General features: G+C 34.3%; 1 protein-coding gene across 1 annotated transcript in view; it reads right to left on the bottom strand.

Moving 5' to 3' along the window:
- LOC149791370 (proton-associated sugar transporter A-like) overlaps positions 1 to 12,959 on the bottom strand; it is a 46,650-nt gene that overhangs the window by 16,381 nt on the left and 17,310 nt on the right. The gene's annotated exons all lie outside the window — the stretch shown is intronic.

Raw genomic sequence — 12,959 nt, 5'->3', positions numbered from 1 at the left:
GTGATTACTCGCCACTTAAAAGTGTGTAGACTCAAATTCTAAAAAATGACACCCATTACTGAAATAGTCGGTGTTGAATGCGTACATGACCTGTGTGACTTTTATTATAGTACATTTCAGTGTAAACGTTACGAATGAATTTTCGTCTGATGTTTTGGAACAGTGTTGTAAGTGTAGAAGAATATTCAAAACTCTCACGCATTACAATGATGCTGACTTTACTTAAATTCATTTGAATTTTTTATTATTATAACAAATCATGTTAGGCATGCTCAAGATCATTTCTTGTCGAGAGTTATTGAATACATAAGCTATATATGTACAAATATTGAAATTATGTGTCCGTTTATAAAACCTTTTCATCATCATCATCATCGTCATCATCGTCATCATCAATATCATAATCATTGTTATCATCAATATAATCATCATGTTCATCGCCAATATCATCATCGTCAATATCATCGTCGTCGTCGTCGTCGTCGTCAATATCATCGTCATCATCACCAATAAGTTATGATTCATAATATACATATACCCATAGGATATTTACTTGAATCAAGTGAATTAGGGATATAGTTCATTTAGTGGGTAACAAACCAGCATTTTTGCGAGTGGCTAAGCCTCGAGTGAAATTGTTTTTTTGGTTTTTTTTGTTTCTCCCACGAGATGAAATAGATTCGTTATTCACTCGGAACAAGTAAATTTTCATTATATTTTATGCTCAGACGTTTTGACTAGCAATAGTTATAACAGATTGAAGTAGCCGATTTCTTACTGTATTACGTAAGTTATACACCATTTACGTTCTGATGCGTTTTGTGTATATTCATACGGAAAATATCAATTCAAGGTAAAACACGCACACACAAAAGACACACACACACACACACAGAATGTATGTTTGTGGGATTTGACCTGGGTGTTCCTGCGTGATAGGTGATGATAAAATATGACAACTCGTCATTCTTAACGATAATGTCATCGACGTCTGTTAATCGCAGCAAAGAAAATTTGTAATTCACTCCAGTGAATTAACCAAATAGATTTTTCTGTTAGAAAATTTACTTATTAAATTAAATAGTCATTAAGAAATCGCAAGATAGCAGGTTTTTAAAAAAAATGAACAATAACCTTATTCACTATTTCTCTTCTGCGAGATATTTTTTTTGGTAAGATTCCAGATTGATTATTAATTTCTGTCCAAATATGTGTTTGAACAAGTTTTACGGCGATAACATTTTTATTTTTAATTGGATCCAAGGACATAATTTGTTTAGAAAGCTAACTTCTCAGAAAGGTCCAGTCTTCACTGACGTCAAGTTACGTCACTGATCAGATAAGGAAGAATTTTCATCAGTGCTCATCTCAAATGAAATTTATGAAACGAATTATAAATACTTTCTTTCTTTGCGATCTACATACAGTTCATTTGAAATACAAAGATGAGATTATTTCCTCGCCCAGCCTCCTGGAAACAGTTTATTTAACTATTGCTGTATACAGTTTCGTGGTCGTCTTTCCACTCGATAGCCGAATGGATATTGGGGAAAAATATGGTTGATTATTATGTAAACGCACATTAGTGCTTACGTAGATTGGAATATAGCCCATCAATCCTACATAGAATTCTTAGAATGCCAAATTAAAATTGGAACGTAATTAAACGTTCGCATGGTTAATCCGAAAATGTTGGTTAAGCGAGAAAATCCCCCCCATCCCCCTACCCCCCACCCCCCACCCTACCCCCCACCCCACCCGAGTATATTCATCTGGATCTTATACACCATCACAGGACACTCATGTTTTAAATGCCAACGTATATGAGTAATTAAATTCATCACTCTTACAAAGAACGAGCCGACAAATTCTTGTCTCCCAAATGACACGAAGTTATTCAGTCATAGCATTCTTTCAAATCAAACAATGCAAATACCCGGTCACAAAACATTAAATATGGAAATCGCCATAGCACCACCATATTTAGCACGACTACTGCATCCATTTAGCATTCATTCCAACCAATATTCAACAAATGGAACGATGTTTTCTTCTGTCATATCCAATACTGCATCTGTAGTGAGTCTGTGATGGAATTGAAACACATTTTCGGTGGAAATGTTGTAAACACTCTTATTGAAATCGGCGTATATTGCTCCTCAATTACGCGGTTTGACCTGACTAGAATGAAGTATGTGACATCGAACAAGAATTTCCCTCGGAATTCCAGTGTTGAAAAATGACGTTGTCTGTATCAAATATTCTATTGCTTTTGGAAAGGCGGTTAATCTTTATAATTTTGCATTAAAAAAACAACAAATCTAATTATAAACCTTAATGTTCATCGGATTGTGCAATCCACTCGCGTCTGGGACTATTTTTAACGCGCAAATAGTGAAAGTTGCAGTGTCCGAAGCAGAATTAAATGAAATGCCTAAATCATTTGTTTTACTTTCTCTCTAGACTTATTTCCACTAAAATGAAAACTATGTGATAAACAGACTCTCAAATAAATTAGGAGCTAAAAATAAAAGTATTAAACACGTTGAATAATTTCAAGCTTTTGCTGTCCAGGGCTCGCAAAACATGGAAAGTATTCAACTCATTTTATAAATTCGGTATTAAATCATTACCAATTTAAATGCCTGTATTTATTATATTTGTACGGGTTAAAATTGTTCGTAACATTAGTTTAATTCACAATTCACAATTTATGTAACGGTAATTACAAGACTGATTTTTTTTTTTTTCTTTGGTAATATATTTCGAATAAATTTTCATTTATCTAACAGAACTTTCAACTGGAAATCGGCCGCGAATACAAAACAGCGCGTGACAGTCAAGCCGATTAAACATTGCCTCGTGCTTTCTTCGATAACATAATATCCCCAATAGAAAAAAGGTCAGTTTATAATAATTTATTAAAGAAAAAAACAAGTTTTGATGCATGCAAAGAATTAATTTTTTTTAGTAGCATATGTTTTAAGCGTCATGCCCACCATATATGACTGTGCTTTTGTGTATCCCTGGGAGTGAGGATTACAGATGTCAGTTAGCAGTAGTCGACACAATTTCAGTTACATTGTTAAACGTTCTCTTATTTTAATTGACAAGCCTCCACCTATCGAAATTTAACCGCTATTGATGGAGGTTGAGAGGTTGCAGCATGCGTGCCTAGCGACTTCGTCCTCGTTTTAAAACAGAGAGGCCCTTTGTTCCCCAATCGTAGAGCACGGTCGAGAAATGGAATGTTTGAAATACGAATCGTTCTTTCAGAGAAATTTTAAAGAAAGGAACTTAGGGTGCTTAGGTCACCTTGCGATTTGACCAAAGGACGTACCAAACTCAGTTTTCGTTAATCTATGGTCAGTCCACGCGTTTCATTCACCTCGAAATCAGAGAGAGAGAGAGAGAGAGAGAGAGACAGACAGACAGACAGACAGACAGACAGAGAAAGGCTATAAATATGAGTGCAGACAGTGTAAAGTATGAGCAACTAAGTAGAAACGAATTTCGGTCGTATACTCTAAATCCAATCGAAAACCAGCAATTATATTTTTTTTTACATAACCCATATTAACATTAATATTACATATTAACTTTGACACTATAAAATCATAAAACCAAATCAAATTGTCATGAGAAAGTTTAAGTAAATTTATTACACGATTGCTATCGAATTGAAATGTCTTATAATTATTATATAGTAGTTCTTTATAAAGTCGCTGCTATCTCCCACCACACTGCTCAAGTACACTAGCACTAAAATTATTTTTTTCCATTGAGATCACGCTATTATGTCAGAATGTGTTACAGTCAATCGAATAAATTTAGCTGTTGATATACACAAGAATTTAATAGTAATATAATTATTTTCACTATAATATGGTGTATTATAACGTTGTCTTTTGGCATTTAGACACACACGTCTGCTCTATAGTATCAGAAATTGATAGTATTCTCACAAACACTGTGTTCACGTAAAGTCACTATGCAACATTGAAAAGTATTTTATGTCTCACCTTTATTATTTATAAAAATAATGTTTAAAGTCCTGAACTCTGGTATTTTCGATATAAAACACGCGGGGTGTTACAACATAGACGTTTTTATTCATGAAAAACTGAAACCCAAAATGCATCTATATTCGTATTAGTTTTAAACTGTATGTAATTTTTGCTTACACTAGAGGTTTTTTGTGCTGTGTGGATAATATATCCTGACATGACAAATAGCTATCGTACTCAATGGTTCCAATGATTTCTTCATATTAGTCTGATTGCAAAGTCCGCCGAATGGTGTAACGCTATCAATAGGCAGATGTGCAGAATATAGAGCCGATTAAATGGCTGATATAAACAGCCCTTTGCATAATTAGCTAACCATTCTGTCACTATCCTATGCATTTTATATCTAACTTTGGTTCATTCTTGGTTGTTTCAATTGTCTTTTCAATTTTATCTTTCTTAGAGCCCTCATCTTTTTTTGTCGGTTTGAATTTGAATTCAGGCTTCTCCGAGGTGATCTAAATTGTCCTTTAGTAATCATCGCACAGTAAAACTTCAATGTTATCGAAACTGTTAAGCGCCGTTCTTGATTTCAGATTCTGAAGCAATCAGTTATTTCTTGAGTTTCTCTTAGGCACTTGGCCTTTCTACAAATTAGAGCCGATATTCAAGATGACAAGGATGGAATTCTAAGATTGATTAATAGAATTCTAAGATGAGCCTACTTCTCAATGTTTGGCTCACAGTGATAAGGTGAGAGCCCAGTAATTCAATTTTCTAAATAAATAGCCTGGGAATATGCATTGTGTATCTTGTGAAACCAGCATTCTCTACCCCTTTCCAAATGTATACGTTGAATATATATATATATATATATATATATATATATATATATATATATATATATATATATATATATATATATATATATATATATATATATATATATATATATATATATATATATATATATATATATATATATATATATATATATATAATTTTGGATTTATTTACTTTTCAGTATCAGCAAATAGTTATAAAGATATATATATATAAAAGACTCTTATAAAAGGAAATTAGAATTTGAAACAACAAATGTCAGAGTTTAATAAAGGCTAGAAGAAATGTGTACTTTATACGTTGTTTGCTATTTCTTCAATATTTTTTTTGGGGGGGGGGGTAAATCACAGTAAAGCAAAGATCATAAAAGTCTCAAGTTTGCCTAAAATAATTGATGAATTGAATGTCCAGAAAATAAGCAAATAACTGCATTTGAAAGTATTTGAACTTGGTTTTCATCTTGAAACACATCAAAAACGAATATAGATTATAGAACGTTTATAGTCTTTATAACTATTTGCTGATACTGAAAAGTAAAGAAATCCAAAATTGTTATTTGTTGCATGGCTGAAGAAAAAGGTATTTCCTTTGACAGTTTAGCACTGGGTAATTCATAACCTATTTTAACGAACATGAATTTCAAGAACGTTCCTTGACTGGTACCCATACTTAAATGAATAATTTTAGCTCTCTCTAATTAAAGAAATTTTCGAAAGGGTATTACCATCGCAAGCTATAATGTGTCACAACCTTACTGTTAAGTAATGTTCAGTTGCATGGACATTTATTCGTGATGGGAATTAACACCCATATATATATATATATATATATATATATATATATATATATATATATATATATATATATATATATATATATATATATATATATATATATATATATATATATATATATATATATATATATATATATATATATATATATATATATATAAGATTCACATTTACCTAAATCATTACGTATCATTTTTTTGAAATGGTTTTGTATACATCAATATTATATTTTTAATACTGCACATGCTGGATTCCGTCACATAAAGTCACACGAGGTATGATGAGCGTATTGTCCAATGCAATCGAATATTAATAAAGTTCATCTAAGTCATTATTCTGCTTTAATTAATATTTCTAAAGGCTATACAAATCTCTATGCATCCCCACCCCCATTGGACGGTTTTACTAACTTTTACCATCATTCATAGGTCTAAAGACATCGTCGTATGTCGCAAGCAAAAATCGTATTTTATCATGAATTTTGGCCTGCCCGTATCTAGTTACGATAATCGAGGGGGGGGGGGAGGGTGGAACGGGGGCGACCATGTGGTCATATTTATATTTATTAATTAATAATCGATTTTAAGAACATTAAAATAGGCTGAAGAAACAACAACAACAAAACATTAAATACGCTATAGTATATGTGCCTTGTAAATGGCAAGTTTAACATATACGACCATGTCGGCCAATTCTGCGCGTCGGGTAATTCTGCGCAACGATATGTCATTTCTCTAAACATTGGATCACGTGTTATGTTGGGTATACAAAAAATCCATTTTGTATCAAGAAAGAACGATCGTACTTTAATTAAGAAAAAGTGATATTCATAAAGTGTACAAAAACATCCCACATTTCGACTCGAAATGCATATGAAAGTGTGATTTCTAAATGTCAACATGAAGGCCCACTCCAGGACCTTCTTGAACCTGTAACCCAGAAAATCCTATTTACTATGTATCTTTTAGAATCATACAAATAAATACATTATATAAAAGATGGAAATGTATACCTTAAAAAAAATTATGCGTCTTAATCCAAGTTTCCAATTTTGCAAGAAGTTGTCCCACACGTACAAAATCGTCTGCTACCCAACGTGTCAACTTGCCGCTAAAACGTGATTCTCAAGAAATTCCCCGGCGTATAGTCTCTTTCTAGATTCTGTAGTAATTTTTCCCTATAAACAAGACCTTGTAAACACATTGTATGATGAACTTTACTAAAAAATTTTACAAGATTGGTTTAGTTTGCTTAATATCTCTTGCCATTTATTGGTATTGTTACGTCGAATTTTGTAAAACTAGCTATAAACCTGACCTAATTACTCGACCGAAATGCTGACAAAAAAGTCCAAAGTAATGTATTTCATTTATATGTTCCGATGGATAAAGGTTACATCTTTTCAAAGCTGTGCGCAGAATAAGCCGACGTATGGCGAGTCATGAAAACACGTGGGTGGTATCCCGTGTTTCCAAAATTAATATTATTTTTAGCAGAATATTCTGGTGACAATTGCTTCTTTTCAAATGGTAAGCATTGCAGTATTTGTTTTTTTTCCGTCAGTTGGTCGAATTTGGCATGCGTTTTGCTTCAGTATTGGAGACGTGCGCAGAAATGCCGGACAGTTGTAATAACTTGCTGAATGAAGTCAGTCCAATCTCTGCTTTCATTGTAATTTAAACGAAGCTAAATTAATAGTATGAATCTGTTAACATGTTTTTACTGTGGTTGTTTTTGCAGAACGTAAAATCGTCCATGTTCCTTGCCGCATATCTGGAATCAAATCTCTATTTTCGGAAGTGTGAGGTTCTTGTACGTTGTCGAGCTCTTCGGCTTTTGAAGGTAAGTAGTTATTGCATGTAGTCCGCAATCCCAAAATGCCTAAACGGAAGTGATCGCTATTGCAAACAGCGTAAGTTTGTAAGTTTAGCTGAATTATTGTTGGCAGTTTACTGCAAGAAATCGATTTTTATTTTGCATATTTTCCAAGGTTAATAATATAATATTACATACTCCTCATTTTATTTCACATTTGTTAAGCTCATAGCATTAATTCAGTATTTTGCTTGGCGTCATTCTAAAAACTCACTGAATTCATCTCTTTTAATTTTCAGATGAAACCACGGAGCACTTGTGCAAATAGCCTGGATACAAACAAATAAAGACGACTGTAAAGATGGAATCTTTATAATATTCTAACTCTGACAATTTATTATTATTTTATTATTATTATTATTATTATTATTATTATTATTATTATTATTATTATTATTATTATTATTATTATTAAATTAATATTATTATTATTTATTATCATCATTATTATTATTATTATTATTATTATTATTATTATTATTATTATATTCACATTTCTAAGTTAGAACTGATCAAATCAATGTCTGCGTGAGGAGACTGGCATAAAAATGTCAAGCCAAATATTCCCCCGGTACTTAACAGCTGGTTTCCGAGCAAGAGGATGGGGCAGACTGGTGAGTGATGGAGTGCCCATCAATATTCCATATAGCTAAAATCCTATTACCGGCTATACGCTAGCTAATAGACCGGCGGAAACTCTGTCTTCACTGCGTCATTTAATTCTTATCTGATAACGCGAATGAGCTAAAGAAATCAATACCGTAAATACTATTTTAATTAGAAAGGGCGTTGTGATGTGCTGCAAGTTAAGGGAGGGAATTCGTTTAAAAACAAGAAATACCGCTCGTTCTTTTAAAATGATATTAGCGACGAAGTTATCAGTTGATGAGATCAGTGCTTAAAATAATCCTATCGATAGTGTGTCACTTGTGCTAGCTATATGTACAGTTTGTATGTTTGCCAATAGGATTGCCACTCGGCCATTTCCGTCGAAGCGGAAAATAACGTCGAGTAGTGTATGTAGAGTTTTTAAAAATAAAATAAAAATATAATCAAACAGTTTGATCACCACAAATTTCTCCTCAAGAAAAGAATCCGCAATATACTCGGATCACTTCGGCAATTTTTACAGTCTGATTGACCATTGGATTGACCGAGAAGTTGCTTATGATTAAATAGTTTGATGTATTGACAGCATATCGGTCAATCCTATTTTCATAAGTAGCCGAGATAGTCCGAATGGCAGCTGTTGGAATACATTTGGGGGGTAGGATTGATGAGTAGGTTTACCTCGAAATTTCGAAAGGGCATATTCATAACTATTTCTTGGAAAGATAACCCAATCATACCTGCTCTTCATCCGCGTCTCTTTGCGATGAGAGTCGAATATCTTCGATTGTTTGCAAGAGACTCCGATATGATCGTGTAATACTTCCAAAATTATTAAGTTTTTGTGGAACGTATATCAGCCTATATGAACGAAAAAAGGTCTTTATAAATAGAAAGGCGTTGACAATAACATTCTGCTACCTTCCAACCATCAGCAAAATACCTGCACTTTTAATTTTTAAAAACAAAACTTATCTTAATTTGCTTTTTCTGATCCTTGAGTCCAAATCTCTATTATTGGCTTAAATTCCCATCAGCAAACATAATTTTTTATATATAAAGAAACCCCTAGAGGCAATTGTTTGAAGCTAAAACTGACAGATTTGCTAGTTTTTGTCTAAATTCTAAAATTACAGGAAAACATTAAAATTAAAAGTCTAGATTTGTCACTGATGGAAGCTTGTTATTTTCTGTGCTTATCATTTATTATCAGGTTCTTTTCTTTGAAGACGTAGCTTACCTGACCAATTTGGGAAGTATCACCTCGATTACTTCAGAAACTTTGTCAGAGAGAGACAGTGTTCGACTCGCATGGGAGAGACATGAGCATGTTCCGATTGATGATCACACCTTTAATGCTAAACAGTCATACTTCCGGTAAACATGTGACATTAGTTTCATGTATCACTGCGCAGGTACCTTTTTAGGACGAGCTATGTTCCGATCGCGCGCTCGCACGTGTGTGTGTGTGTGTGTGTGTGGTGAAGCCATCTTGTTGTTAGAGCCACAATATTGACTTATCTTATTCAGTACTATTACAAGTTTCTCAACTCTTTTGAGAAATCAGTTAAAGGTTTTCACGTGGTTGCTATTGTAATTACTTCCAAAACAATTATACTATGACGTTAGAGCAGCAAAATCATATAATGTGCATTAAACGCTGGAGACATGGTTTTGTCGTGTGTGTGCGTTTTTGTTTTTGCCACTGAAAGTTCACCAACCTCATAACGTCAGAGCTCCAACAAATATAATCTACCAGCATAGTAATGACGAGCGTGCCATGATTTACCGTTGTTGTATAATATAATTTCTTGTTTAAAAAAGAGCACTGTCTTTTTTCAACAAGGGGTATGAAGCTTAAAGTTACATAACTTTGTTCTGGAAGTAAGAAAGTTGCCAAACATCATATAAGTAAACATAATGAAAAGTAATTATACACAATTGGTAATGGTTACAGTTTTAAGAAGCACGAGCATTGTAAAGACTGTATTAACTACTGTAAAGTATATGTTCTATAAAAGATGAAGAAGAATGAATAGAGTCAGTGCTTTCGTAACAGAAAAATATAATGAATTTTGTCTGGGATTTATATTAGAATTTCGTGTTAAAATTTCTATTTTAAGGGATCACGGGTCGCCGGGTAATCGAATGCGCTTTCCTTTCCGGATCAGTTACACCTCGGTCCGTTTGGTTCAAGTCTCAGTGCGGCCAACGTGGAAATATGAGTAAACTTGCCAGTAACTTACCGTAAGCCAGTGATTTTCCAGGCGTCTTCCCTGACTCTTCCTCCACCAAATATACTGGCCGCCATGTATAGCCTAGCATACCGTTACTGACATTTCTGTTTTATCCCATACATACACAGAAGAAAAAATGATGACGATAATGATGATGATGGCGATGATGAGGGAGAGAAGTTGATTTATTATCATCATCACTATCGTAATTTTAAACTCCCAATACAACTACTACTGAAACGACACAATTGTTGTTATGATAGCTGCTGTTGGTGGTGCTATACTGATGTTGATGTTGTTCTTAGATCTTTAGGTAATTTAAGTTTATTATTTAAAAAATCCTGTTTACGAGCAGCATGGAACTCACCCATATATGTTTAGAATAAATTGGTACATATAACAGATTACCTGGTTTAAGAGGGAACAAAACTGATGACGTCACAATAGTTTACCAGCTCGAGATGCTACTAAAGTCTCTCTGTTGTAACCAATGGTGCGGTGCTGTTGTATTGTCACAAAGAGAGACAGAAACCCTGCGTATTACGTAGATAGAACAGTTATTAATAGGTATATATTATTCTTGGATCAAATAAAATGATTTACAATCACCGGCAGTAGAAAATTAAATCTGACTCCGTTTCAGTTGAGTTGAGGAAATCCCTATGACCCAAATTTTCTTTTCCAGTAAAATCATATTTTCCTCGTCATTTCTGAGCTTGCCTTCCTGGTAAAGCATGTCACGAACTAGATCAAAAACGAAAATATACGTAGAACTCTTCTTGACATTTGGAAGCCTCGGGTGCAGGCTTTGGGACTTGACACCAACCAGTTTGGTCGTGATTCTTACAGCCACGGGAACATGCTTTTGGACTTGTCACCAACCAGTTTGGTCGTGATTGTTATAGCCACGGGAACATGATTTAGGACTTGAGACCCCTCAGTTTGGCCATGATTGTTATAGCCACGGGAACACGCTTTAGTACTTGACACCCACCAGTGTTACCGTGATTGTTATAGCCACGGGAACATGCTTTTGGACTTGGCACCCGTCAGTTTGGCCGTGATTGTTATAGCCACGGGAATACGCTTTAAGACTTGACACCCACAAGTTTGGCCGTGATCGTTAGAGCTACGGGAACATGCTTTAGGACTTGACACCCAAACGTTTGGCCGTGATTCTTATAGCCACGAGAACATAATTTTAGGAGTTGACACCCACCAGTTTGGCCGTGATTGCTATAGCCACGGGAACATGTTTTAGGACTTGACACCCACCAGTTTGGCCGTGATTGCTATATCCACGGAAACACGCTTTAGGACTTGACACCCACCGGTTTGGCCGTGATTCTTAAAGCCCTACAATGATCTTTAGACAGGTATTTACGTTTTAAGATAAACCACTCTCAGAATAAGGGGATGGAATGCATCCCATATAAATTGAAATGACAATGACAGGGTAGCGGGTTGATAATTTTTATAAGATATTTACACCACTGCAAAGAAAGGAAAGTATGTTTTATTGAATTGGAAAGCGTGTATTTAAATTTCTTCAGACAGTGATATTTATGCTCCTAATCGATTGAACGAAAACATTCCATTTCAAAATAATGCCCACAAATATTTTGTTTTGAAAATATCTTTTGGGTACGATCATAACCATGGAGGAAACTAGTTTTTCGACAAAGGACAAAATAAAGTAAAAAATACAGTAGATTTGAGCTATGAAAAAAACCTCTCTCCAGTGACGCTGGTAAATAATGCTGCTTCTTGCACAGCATCGTTTCAAGATGTCATTTCGGTCCTCTTTTGCCTTGATTTTCGACGAGAAAAAGATTTTAAAAAATTGGAAGCAACAGTACAAGAGATGTTGGCTAAAGGCTTTGAAGCTGTACATTTTCCGTTGTTTTTTGAGAATCCCTTGAAGAATGAGGTAAGAACCAGATAAGCTGTTTCCGCACGAAAGTCATAAATTTGTGGTGGCAGTGTCGTTTTAGGAAAGGCTAGGGGCTGCATCCGGGAATCACTTTGCAGCAAATAATTAGATGTCAACACTTGAAAAGGCCATGCCCTACATTACGCGCTGAAGCCTTTCATGAAAAATGTGCAGATTTACTATTATATTATTATTTAAAAAATATTACAGGAAACGAGGTTCCTGCTAGAATCACTTGTATATTCACCAGTCGAAAACGAGTGAACAAAGCTCTTATCTTTAATTTTATTAAACGTTTTATATGTGTAAATCTACTGAAGTTATGGGTTATTGTGTTACGATCGCGGTTGTTCAAGAAATAAAAACAAAATCATGTATCAGACCAACAATAGCAGAATCACAGAATCATTATCTTTTTAGTTTATACATTGCTGTTTTTACGTTTTTTAATAGCCTTTAAAATGTGTGAAACAGGAACAAATGACTCGTAATGGAAACCATACAACACATTTCGGCATCAACAAAGAGGTCGCATTCAGGCACATACGGCACTGAAATATGAACCAGATGGGGGAGGATTTAAACTATTTATAGGTTACTGCATTTATAAGGGAAACTATGGAGTATTTTTTTTCGAAGTGATAGTGCACGACCTTTGGGA

The sequence above is a fragment of the Sinohyriopsis cumingii genome, chromosome 9 (assembly GCF_028554795.1).
Source record: "Sinohyriopsis cumingii isolate HCF-2022 chromosome 9, ASM2855479v2, whole genome shotgun sequence".
In the NCBI taxonomy this organism is placed as follows: domain Eukaryota; kingdom Metazoa; phylum Mollusca; class Bivalvia; order Unionida; family Unionidae; genus Sinohyriopsis; species Sinohyriopsis cumingii.
The sequence above is the reverse complement of the archived record's forward strand: the minus strand, read 5'-3'. Positions and strand labels throughout refer to the sequence as shown.